This window comes from Temnothorax curvispinosus, unplaced genomic scaffold (assembly GCF_003070985.1).
Source record: "Temnothorax curvispinosus isolate PA1 unplaced genomic scaffold, ASM307098v1 QBEX01013561.1, whole genome shotgun sequence".
Lineage (NCBI taxonomy): Eukaryota > Metazoa > Arthropoda > Insecta > Hymenoptera > Formicidae > Temnothorax > Temnothorax curvispinosus.
The window spans coordinates 89,513-100,510 of NW_020223341.1; the positions used below are offsets into that span (position 1 = coordinate 89,513).

General features: G+C 32.1%; 1 protein-coding gene across 1 annotated transcript in view; it reads left to right on the forward strand.

Moving 5' to 3' along the window:
• The window catches only part of LOC112463697 (PR domain zinc finger protein 14-like), a 112,748-nt gene that overhangs the window by 80,433 nt on the left and 21,317 nt on the right, over positions 1 to 10,998 (forward strand). The window lies entirely within an intron of this gene.

Consider the following 10,998-nt stretch of genomic DNA (forward strand, 5'->3'; position numbering starts at 1 on the left):
TCTCTCTCTCTCTCTCTCTCTCTCTCTCTCTCTCTCTCTCTCTCTCTAAATACAATTCTTTAAAATTCGATTAATTTCCCGAAAAATTCGTCAAACTTCTGATACCGCTTTCCAAAAAGATCGGTAACAAAAAATTATATACTTGATAGCACTCCCCGGGAAATTCAACCCCTACTTTATGTACAATTCTTTGAGATTCGGTCATTCGGAACCGGTTTTTAAAAAGATCGGTAATAAAAAATAGTACACTTTATAGCACTCCCCGGGAAATTCTACTCCTACTTCATGTATAATTCTTTGACATTTAATCAATTATTTCCCGAAAAATTGAAAAAATTAAAAAAACCGGTTTCCAAAAAGATCGGTAACAAAAACTGTACACATTATGGCGCTCGCCGTAAAATTCTACCCCTACTTCATATACAATTCTTTCAGATTCGGTCAATTAATTCCCGAAAGATTGAAAAAATTTCGATACCGGCTTCCAAAAGATCGGTAACAAAAAACTATACACATAGTGGCACTCCCCGGAAAATTCTACCCCTATTTCATATACTTTTGGTAAAAATTATTTGAAAAAATTTTGATACCGGCTTCCAAAAGATCGGTAACAAAAAATTATACACTTCATAGTACTCCTCGGAAAATTCTATCTTTGTTTGATCTATAATTTGTTGAGATTTGATCAATTATTTTTCGAAAAATAGGAAAAATTAAAAAAATCGGTTTCCAGAAAATCGGTAACAAAAAACTATACACATAGTGGCACTCCCCGGAAAATTCTACCCTTATTTCATATACTTTTGGTAAAAATTCGGTTCAGGGGTTTGGGCTGGGCGTTGACGAGTCAGTGAGTGAGTGAGTGAGTGAGTGAGTCAGTCAGTCAGTCAGGACATCTTCCTGGAGATATATAAATATACATATATAATTATATATAATGCAATTATATATGAATTTTGTCTCTATATGATCATATATAATTATATATAATCATATATGACCATATATGACCATATATGTATAGTCAATATATATTGGAAAGGAACTGTTAACTTCGATAATAAAGCATTGATAAGTTAAGATGTATATTTTTTCAAAAGCTATAGAATCAAAAGTGAAATGATTTATTCCATGCATATATTACAACTTGGCACTGCTTGACATGAGATAGTGCCGTGTCTCTTGATACCGTTTTTATACCACTGTCCGTCAAATTTTAAATACGAGAAACGAATCCTATTAAATATATATATATATATATATATATATATATATAAAGTTTCACATACATTTTGACATGATTATATATAAGTTCATATAATTTATATTATATATATATATATATATATATATATATATAAGATTTAAGCATTTATCCATGTAGATTATATATGATTATATATAGCCATATATAAACTTAAATTCGGATTATCCGATAGATGGCTTCCGATAGGATTTATTTCTCGTATTTAAAATTTGACAAACAATGGTATAAGAATGGTATCATAAGAGACACGGCAGTATCTCACGCCAACCAGCGCCAAGTTATATGTAAATCATTTCACTTTTAATTCTGGCTTTTGAAAAAAATATACACTTAATTTATCAATGCTTTATTCCTTAATCGAAAAGTTAACAGAATTCTTTTTTAATATATATAAAATATTTATTATGTTAGATATAATCACATATGATTATATATAAAATCAACATTAAATATAATTAGATATAACCACATACAATTATATATAACCATATATGGTTATATAATTATATGTGGTTATATATAATTATATACAATTATATCGGCCATTTTTTATATCTAATTATATCTAATGTCGATTTTATATAATCATATGTGATTATATCTAATCATTTTTTCTCGGGGGGATTACCGATTTTTTGCCTATGTAGCCTGAACTCTCAAAGTCAACATCGATTTGACATTGCGTCGATTGTAAAACCGCACTTGTGCTACTAATTGTAAGCTGACCTTATATCAATTCATAAAAAGGTTAAATTAAAATTTAAAAAAATGTGCAAATTATTGAATTTGATGAAGATCGGTGAAAAGGTTACCGATTTCTGCTTAAAAAATGTGTAAGTTATTTGATGGATAGAATATCATTTAAGGAAGGTATTGAATTTGGCGAGGATCGGTAAAAAAGTAACCAATTTTTTGTTAAAAAGTTACATGTATAAGTTATACATGTAATTTTATATAGGGTATCATTAAAAGAAGGTTGGTATTGAATTCGGCGATAATCGGTATAAGGGTTCTTTCTTTATAAAATTTTTTGAGAAATGTTCGTGGTTGCTCTAACTCCGCCAATTTTGAGATATCGGGCTATTTATAATTCTATTATATTCTTCAGTCTTCTATCTTTATTTCATATATAATTCTTTAAGATTTGGTTGATTAGATCTAGCTTTATACGCAATCAAAAGTCTACATGCAAAATCCCATACATGAACCATGTAGCCTGAAACTCGCAAAGTCAACATTGGTTTGACATTGCGTCAATTGTAAAACTCCACTTATGCTACTGACAATAAGCTGACTATCAATTCATGAAAAGATTAAATTTAAAATTTAAAAAAGTGTGCAAATTAGAAACTTGCACATTGATTTCTGACCATTACAGATCGCTACGATTGCTCCTATTTTATTTTACTCATAAAGCTTCTTCTATGAGGAAGCCAAACTAATAAATACTAATAATTACATCGAATAATATACACGCTTTCTCATAAGAGGAGCTTTGTGAGCAAAATAAAATAGGAGCAATGGTAGCGATCTGTAATGATGAGAAAGCAATGTGCAAGTTTCTAATTTTTTTGCTACAAATATGTTTGTAGCATATGTCGAGTAGCATAAAAAAGGCGCGCCAAGTGTTTTTGTGTAAATCTAAATAATTTTATTTTTTTTTTATTTTTTACTTGTACGAGCATAACTAATAATAACCTATAGACATAAATTTAAATGTTAATAAAATTATTTTATTATTTAAATTTATGTAGTGTTTATTTATACTTTTTATATAAAAATATCAAATAATAATTCTAAAATTAATTTATAAATAATTTATAAATTACATTTTTATAATTATATATGTTACGGGCAGAGTCCGCATGGTGTGCAATGTCAGCATTGCACAACGCGGGCAAAGTAGTTTATTAGCGGACATTGCTCGGTTTGATGTAGGCAAAGTTAACACTGCCCATCCAGCTACGGCAATGTTAGCAACTATTATCACATTGCGGACTTTGCTCGGTTCCAAGTGGGCAATGTCGATAATCCTAAATCTCCGTGGACTAAGCTGCGCTAAATGGACATGTCAAGCTCAAAGACCGAAAGCGCTCACTGAGCGAAAAAACCAACCACAATGCGTTGTAGCATATTCAAAAAAGCCACTACGCGAAATTCGTATTGTGGCACTTTGAAAAACGCTCACAACGCGTTTTGGCAATGTAAAAATGCCACAACGCGTTGTGGACGCTTTTTGATGCAGCCATGACGCGATGTGGATGTTTTTGATTACATGCGTGAAATTTCCACGCGTGAAAAGTCGTAAACCCATGTGGTAACTCGTCTCACGTGGAAAGTGTACGCGTAGAGGCAGTAGGTTTCGCCCTCCTGCGCGGGGGGCTCCACTATATCGTTAAACTAGACACATAGTGTGCCTTGCAAAGTACATGCGTGAACTTTCAACGCGTGTAAAGTTGTAAACCCATGTGGTAACTCGTTTTGCGTGGAAGTGGAAAGTGTACGCGTGGCGGTAGTAGGTTCCGCCCGCCCCCCTGCGGAGGGCTCCACTATCGTTAAACTAGACAAAGTGTGTCTTGCAAAATATGTACATGCGTGAACTTTCCACGCGTGTAAAGTTGTAAACCCATGTGGTAACTCGTCTTAAGTGGAAATTGTACGCGTGGAGGCAATAGGTTCCGTCCCCCCTGCGAGGGGCTTCACTACCGTTAAACTAGACACATTATAGTGTCCCTTGCAAAATACATGCGTAGACTTTCCATGCGTGGAAAGTTGTAAACCTATGTGGCAACTCGTCTCGCATGGAAACGAAGCCCCTCCCCTATCTACATAAGGCTAACTGTTAATTTTCGACATTGCCCACTTGGAACCGAGCAAAGTCCGTAATGTGATATAATAGTTGTTGACATTGTCATCGTTGGATGGGCAGTGTTAATTTTGCCCACATCAATTAACCGGGCAATGTCCGCAAATAAACTACTTTACCCAGTCGCATTGTGCAATGTTGACATTGCCCGGGAAATGCCGACACTGCACATCATGCGGACTTTGCCCGTAACATATATAATAATTTAATTAATAAATATTATAACTATTTAAACAATATAAATTAAAATTTATATTAATACCAATTAATATTATTTTATAAAAATTTGCTTTTTAATTAAGAAAGCAAAATTATACTATATGCGTAGTTACACTTTTTTCTTTAACGTGAGGAAATCTTCAACTACCAGGTTACGCCCAGTAGCCCCCCGATGTCAGGGGGGGAAGACCCCCTCGCCCTCCGGGAAGAGGAATGAGGGGAGTGTGGGATTCTACGCGTGTCGCAAGCGGCACGCGCAGCCTACCCACTAAAACCTCACGGATGTCCTTCACTGCGCTTGTGGAGGCGCCCCGGGAACTGGCTATCAATACATCCGGGGCGTTCGTAGTCACACTTCTCTAGAATCCCATTCTAGTCATACTGGGTCATATTGACCCAGTCTTGATTTTGAATGGTTGCCATTTTAATGGTATCGGTCCGATCGGGTACAAATAATTCTGGAACATACCATGAACATTCTAGAATATAAAACAACTGCGGTTTTGTGAGAAATCAAATGGCAACATGTTGAAAAAAAATCGTTAACGAATAACATGATTTACGGTCTCTACTTAATGAGCGCGGGTCAAATTGACCAAGTGTGACTACGAAGGGTTAATATCATATTCACTTGGCGCAAACCTTCTATTGATATCACTGATTTTGCAACAAAGAATACAAATGAAGACCAAATTAGAAAAAAAATTGTTAATAAAGATTTTGTACAGAGCACATATACTTGGCGTTTTTTAACTTTTTTTGTATATTTCATTGACTAAAAAACTTTATAAGTAGTCTTTTGTTTTTTAATAAACAATTAACAAAATTATTTAAAATTTAATTACATATTTTATCAAAAACTGTTTTGCGAATTATTGAAAATAGGTAGGGTAGGTAGTCCATCAATAAACCAGTTGTACACTATAAACCATTGCAATATTTCATAACTGTAGTGTTGCTAGATTGTGCTTGTTGTCATGCAACGACTCGCATTTGAACCTCTCTTCGGCTTCCCAATCGGCCGGCAAATCGCGCGAATGACGGTCGTTTGAGACCACATTTTGTGATTTTTGGGTGACAAACTAAGTTTTTTTCGTAAGTTTTACGTATTTTTCATGTTTTTGTTGTTATATCTATTATTTTTTTATTATTCTATAATTTTGTGTGTATATTTGGCTTTATAATTCTGTAAGCAACTTTCTTCTATTGTATTATTTTACCATATTTTTTGAAGATTATCATAAAAAATGTTATATGGTCTACAATGAGCCATTTTGTTTTTTACTACAGTTATCTGTGTTATAAGTCTTATTAAACTGACTAGTTGCTACAATAAATAATAATTTAAGTAAGAAAAAGTTTGCTTAAAAATAATAATTTTGATTGTAAGCTTCAAATAATGAAAATAACATATATAATTAAGTTAGCTTTAATTTAAAGTCATACTATCTTAATCTTACTTATTATGTCTTATAATTATCTCTTTCCTAAATAAACATTTTAAAACATAGTAAAACTAAAATAACTACTAACAATTCACTGTATAAAACATGGGGTTTATTGTTAAAAATGGCTAGGTTCCTTGTGTACACACCTCTGTACACAATAAATCATTTGACATTATTTTTAAAAAATCGAAATTGTGGCTAAACTTTAAAAATGACTTATAGGTCATCTTATACAGTATGTAGCCAACTAAATTCATGAACTGTATGCAAAACACAGATCTCCAACTCAATAATTGAGAGAGATATATAAGCCTCTGAAATTTACATGGTTCATTGTTTTGGACTACCTACCCTACATTATTATTTATTTTTATTTGATACTAAAAAATGAGTGGTTTATCGCAAAATTGTCAGACAAGTGTAAAATTTTTAGAAATATTATAAAGTTAATATCTTTTTAAAACTTAAATAAAAATTAGAAAAAGATTGGTTTATTTGATAATCTTTATTATGCTATAACTAGATTTTTCGCCCGCGCTTCGCGCGGGCTCAAAATCTATTCCCCTCTCCTCAAACTCACTCATTAATTAGGAGCACCTTTGATATTCTTTCTCCTCAAACTCTAACCTACATCTTCGAATTCTTTTTTAAAAAATAAAAAATAATAGATAATATTACAGATGCAGATTAGCATATTGTCAAATATTTCAAAAACCGGTTTCAAGAAAATCAATTCATTAATGAAAAATTATCCATTAATAAAAAATTAAACTTATCCTCCAACAATTAAAAAAATTTTGACACGACTCCTATTTCATATATAATTATTTAAGATTTGGTCAATTAATTCCCGAAAAATTGCAAAAAATTTGTAACCGGTTCCCAAAAAAATCGGTAACGAAAAAAGGGGATCCTATAGCGAAGGCCGAACTTCCTCGACGTCGGTAATGTCAACATTTCTAATCCTGTTTTCTATGTTATATATCTATATTTGTCCTTGTTTAACGAGAGGCATCTGTCTTTGTTCGATTGCTGCGCCATCTCTCGCTACACGTAATACTGCTTATCCTATCAACCTGAATGGGCTTTTGCTTAATAAAACTTCATTTTACAGAATCTTTTTTTCTAGACGTTGAATCTTAGTTTTATTTTCACGATATTGTTTCTACATGTTGTCCCTACGTCGCCTTGGTGTCATTATATATATATATATAAACTGCAGTAATTTTGTTATTGTTGTCAGATGACAGTTGTTGTGCCCAAATTAGTAAAATTTTTAATTTTTTTTTGTTCCCGATATGAAATCGTATAACGCGATGTAGATTTTTGTGCGTACTTTAATTCTAGACCACAAACTTGCAATTCTGTAAAGCCAATTCAAAGATTTCTTAAAATGAAAAAATGTCGGTAACTACCGCCACTATAGGATCCCCTTAAGATTCAATTATTTTCGGAGAAATTGGAAAAATTTTGTAACCAGTTTCCAAAAAGATCGGTAACAAAAAATAATACACTTTATAGCACTCCCCAGAAAATTCTACCTCTACTTCATATACAATTGTTTGAGATTCTGTCAATTAATTTTCGAAAAATTTTTTGATACCGATTTTCCCAAAGATCGGTAACGAAAAATTATATACTTTATGGCAATTCCCGGGAAATTTTACCCCCACTTCATATAATTCTTTAAGATTCGGTCAATTAATTTCCGAAAAATTGGAAAAATTTTGTAACCGGCTTCCAAAAAGATCGGTAACAAAAAATTATACATTTTATAGCACTCCTCGAAAAATTCTACCCTTGTTTCATATATAATTCTTTTAAATTTGGTCAATTATTTCCCGAAAAATTAGAAAAATCGGTTTCCAGAAAATTGGTAGCAAAAAAATGGCCGCGACATTTTCATCCCCGGAAAATTCTACCCCTACGTCATATACTTTTGGTAAAATTTCGGTCTACTAACGAATGAGTAGTTCGCGTACAGACAGACAGACAGACAGACAGACGTGACTTATATACGGTATATAGATGTATGTGTTTTGAATGTTTTAACTATAAATTTCATCCTTAATATTGGAAAAAAGATATTTTATAAATATTTTTTGTTAATAAATAAAAGGCAAAAAATTTCAATCTTTGTGATTAAATTTTTAATAGATATCCATTGTTATGTACGGAAATTTTATCTTAAAATTTCGGACAACACGTTGACATTTTTTAACGCTTTAGAAGACTCACGCTAGCAGCTCGGAATTCCGAGCGAACGCTCAGGTCAATACAAATGTTTGTTATATCCTATACGGTTATCGGACGGGCGTTGGTAGGCTGGTTGCCAGATAGGCCCAAAACTACGTTTCTAGAAACTTCTAGAAAACCTCCCCCCTTAAGACGCGTAGGAAGTGGTGAGAATCTCGCGCGTTCTGGCCATTTCTGGTATAAAAAGGGCGGAAAACACCGCGGAGCGATTTTTGCTTCGGCTTATAGTTAGTTCCTTAGTTTTAGACTTCGACTCTGTTACTTCATTCTCAACTTAAATCATTTTTCTAACTCTTATTCAATTCCAGACAGTGCACTTTCGACATTCGACTATACGTACAAGTCCGAGCATTCGCGTTCGTTTCTGGGACGGGGATCCTGCAGCCGTATGATTTACCGACATTATCGTTTTTAGATGGATCTTTTAATTGGCTTTATGGAATTGCAAAAATTGTTTACATAATTAAAGTACGCACAAAAATCTAGGTACACAAACGCGATTTTATATCAAAAACACCAAAAAATTAAAAATTACTTATTTGGGCACATACAGCTGTCACCTGACGACAATATTTGCTTAAAACAAAAATTCTGCAGTTTATACATACATAATGTTTATCATCTTACCTTGGGAAAACATATAGGAATAATATCGTGCAAGTATATGGCACGCCGTTTTGCTATTTAATACTATCATAAAAATTCTATCAAATTAAATTAATACTCAAAGAAAAGAAATTATTTTATGTCTAGACATATTTATAATTCATCGAATTATTATTAAGCTATTACATAATTGAAAATGTATGGCACGCACCCAAAAAAAAATATTCTGCAGTTTAGCGGTTCCTGGTTCATGCTAGAGGATTTTCCTCTGAAATAGGGCCTTAAGAAGATGTTTTAAACTGTAGAGGAATATCCTCTAATCATGAGACTCTAGATTCAAGATTGTGCAGTCCTCTTAATATTAGAGGACATTGATTTCCGATATTCACCCGAAATAAATAAAAAAAATTATTTATTTTGAAATTTTATTACTATTTTATAACTAAATTTGTTTCTTAAGATGTAGTCTATGATTATAAATATTTTCTTGTATTGGAAAAAACACTTACCTTGGTGGGATCGAACTCGGGACCTCTGGATCGTGAGCCAACTGCCTTACATGGTAGACCACTTCTTAATTTGATGTAAGTGTTATATATTGTCTACATAACCAGCGCAAATATATAATTTTCCAAAAATTATCTTAATAAACAAATTCAGTTTAAAAAGAGTAATAAAATTTTGAATTGGATATAAGATATATGATATAATATTTCTTAATGTCGGGTGAATGTCAGAAACGAGTGCCGGCTTATTATGAAATTTTGTGTTCGTAAATATATTTATGAAAATAGTATGTTTATAAAGTTAAAACGTTAAAACATTCTTATCAAATCCTTACAAGGGCCTCAATAGACAAAAATAAGAAAACGTTTCGTATGGCATCCCTAATAAATAATGATCGGGACTTTATCCGGTTAGCCCTAATAAATAAGTATTTATGAAGTTAAAACATCCTTATCAAATCTTTACAAGGACCTTATTAGATAAAAATAAGGAAACCTTTCTTATGGAATCCTTAATAAATAATGATAGGGACCTCATTAGGTTAAAATAAGGAAATCTTTCTTATGGCATCCCTAATATATAACTAATGATCGAGGACTTATGTTATATAAGGCCATTCTTAATAAAGCCCCTTGCACAATACCAGGCAACAGGCAATAGGAACAGGGAATAAAAATCAGAAATCAATGTATAAATGCAGAATAAACAGTGACACAGGCAATAGACACAGGAGTTTCCGTCACGTTGGAAATTATGTGTCTATTGCCTGTTGCCAACAAATCATAACATTCGAATATTTTAGGTTGTAATTAACAATTTTTTATTATTTCCTGTTCCTATTGCCCGTTGCCTGGCATTGTGCAAGGGGCTGAACTTTCTACACGGGCGTCTCGTGGTAGCGTACGCATCGCGTAGCTAATAAGACGATCGTCTTTTAACTTTAACGCGCGCGCCGCAAATATCTAGCATATCCTCTTATTTTAAGAGGCTAATAGTAGAATTTACTGTAGAGGAATTTACTCTTGATTATAGCTTACGCATCCACTCATTTATAAAGTAATACGTATTACTTAAAGAAGGATATTCTTCATGTAAGATTTTTTGCTTAGAGGAACTGCTAAGAGGAATTCCCCACTTATCGGCAGAATATTTTTTTTTGGGTGCGCCGTTTTGCTATTTAATACTATTATAAAAATTCTACCAAATTAAATTGATACTCAAAGAAAAGAAATTATTTTATGTCTAGACATATTTATAATTCATCGAATTATTATTAAGCTATTACATAATTGAAAATGCAGAATTAAAATTATGTCTAGACAAAATATTAATTCTGAATTTATTTTATGTTATGACATACAATTTTTTCGGGAATTAAAATTATGCACATAATTATGGCACGCCGTTTTGCTATTTATTCATAAAATTTTTATTTTAAATTAATTTTACGTGAATATATAATTTTAAGTCATTTTTATTATGTTATGACATAATAAAAATGGTTCCGAAGAACTATCTACTTCAGTTTAAATCAAGTACTGAATTTTTATTTTAGATTAAAAAATCCTATTAATAAATAGCAAAACGGCGTGCCATAGAGATCCTCTCTCTCTCTCTCTCTCTCTCCTCCAGGAATTGCAACAATTAGAAAAAACGCATCTCCATTTAAACTTATTCCTGTCGACTTCGACATTGATTATCCTAATTACAATCAAATAAATAAAAGTGATCCTTGTTACGAAACTTATAAGATACTCATCAGATATCTTTTTTGTCCCAAAAAATAATAATAATAATAATAATAATAATAATAATAATAATAATAATAA